Genomic DNA, 2,017 nt, shown 5'->3' on the forward strand with positions numbered 1-2,017 from the left:
GGATAGTGGCCTAGCAACTTCATCTGACAGTTCCTGCAGGAACCACGGATGCATCTCATCAGCTCCCATGGACTTGCGTACCTTCAGGTTCCCCAGATGGTCTCAAACCGCATCTCCTGTAGTGGATGTTTCTTCATTCTCCCAGTCCCTGCCTTTGCCTTCTGTGACAGGCAGTGTGGCTTCAGCACTTGCCGGTGAAGACTGAGGAGTGACACATCATAGTTCTGTCCCTTGGCACTGACTCAGCTTACTGTGTTTCAAAGGGCACTGAAAGCTTCACAGCACCAGGCAAGAATGCCAAGAAAACTCTTGAAAAGAGTTAGGAGGCACATGCATGCTACCACACTGGACTCTTTGTCCCACCTCAGTCTACACCTCCTTACTATGATTTACATACTTGCGCCAGTATACCTGCTTCTCACTGATGCCATGGTAGCATTTTCCCCGTCTTCTCCTAAAAAGGCCCTTCTAATGATGAGCTTAAAGGTAAATTTGAAACAAAAAGTAGAATTAAACATCTTTAAAGAAAGTAATTCAAATTATATTGTTTCTGTGTATTTTCTCCTCTCTAAGATGAGAAAAAATCATGGGGAAGGAATATACGACTGAATTCTACAGTAAAAAACAGAGAAAACTCTTACTTTCTGATGCTTGGCTCCACGGATATGGGCAGCATATGCATCTGCCCCTGTACAAGACACATCGCACAGCTCACAGCGCAACTGATTCTGAGTTCCACGAGCCGAAGTGCTGCTGTTATTGGTGTTCTGGGAAGCTTTTAATGCTGCTTCTTTCTTTTTGTGTTTCTGGCCTTCTAAGTGTTCTTTATAAGTCTGTTTAAATAAAAAATACACACACAATAAGCTGTCTTTGTACTGCTCATTCATCATCCATGTGAACACATGTAATACAGAACATAGCACAAAACACATGCTTTCTATAAGAAATACTTCCTACACTGAGTATTTCTTCCATATGATATCCACTAAGGCCTTAGCAGACCACTTCTAAGACCAAGAAACTTTATCCTGCCACACCATGATTCCACTTTTATGTAATACAGTATGGGTTTTTCTCTTTCTAACTTCTCACTTCTTCAATCAAGCACAGGTAAACAGATTTTACCAGTGAAAACTTAATCAGAAAAATGCAGTTTCCTGCATTGCATTCAATTATTTTTGATTTTGAATCTTCTCAAACTACATGACCACAGTGATCAAGTGTATCCAGAGAAGTAAAAAGTTCAATCCAAAAGAAGGTAGGCCATAAATAAAGCCATGCTGTAAATGAAATGCAGAAGTTGGTATTTGTTCCTATACCAACACTGGCAATCTAGAGATAGACAGGGTGAGAGGTAATAATAAATTTACCTAAAGCATAAGAACTATTTACCCACACACACACATAAACACTCTGCAGTGAATTGGTATCTGCTCTCTATGCACTTGTACCCACTGTGAAACTAAACTGGGATGCTGGAATAAAATGAAGAATGAACTTTCAGGCTTACCATTCACAAAATCAGGCTTACCATTCACAAAATCTATGTCATTCCATAGTTTTGAAAAAAGTATTTTCTAACAAGTTTCCTATGCTAAAAAAGCAAATCAAATTCAAAGCTTAGAATATTTCTGAAGTCCAAAGCACTGCTGAAGCTCCTGTGTACAAGCTCAGAAGACATATCTTTTTGTCTTCTCCTAGGAACTCTTTCTATAACAGCGCACATTTTCATTTAATTATTCTTTTAGTAGAAGTATAGAACTGAGTGTTTAAAAATGAACAAATATTCTTAAAGGGGTCAGTTTTCTATCTGAAGAAATGATGACTAAAGTGTATAGCAGATTATTACATAATACAGATACCTGTGGTCCAGCACAGCTGATCTTACACACATCACAGTAGTGGATCTGGGGTGGTTTGGGAGGTTGTTTTGGTTTCAGTTGCTTATTTTGGAATGGTGCCTTTTTAGTAAAGGTGGTCCCTGTCCAAGCAGCTGTTGCAGCAGCAGCCGCAGCGG

General features: G+C 39.6%; 1 pseudogene; it reads right to left on the bottom strand.

Annotated features, from left to right (window-relative positions):
* Window positions 1–397: 397 nt before the first annotated feature.
* Window positions 398–2,017, bottom strand: part of LOC104511005 — a 6,136-nt pseudogene continuing 4,516 nt past the window's right edge.

The sequence above is a fragment of the Eurypyga helias genome, unplaced genomic scaffold, assembly GCF_000690775.1.
Source record: "Eurypyga helias isolate BGI_N326 unplaced genomic scaffold, ASM69077v1 scaffold4876, whole genome shotgun sequence".
Classification (NCBI taxonomy): domain Eukaryota; kingdom Metazoa; phylum Chordata; class Aves; order Eurypygiformes; family Eurypygidae; genus Eurypyga; species Eurypyga helias.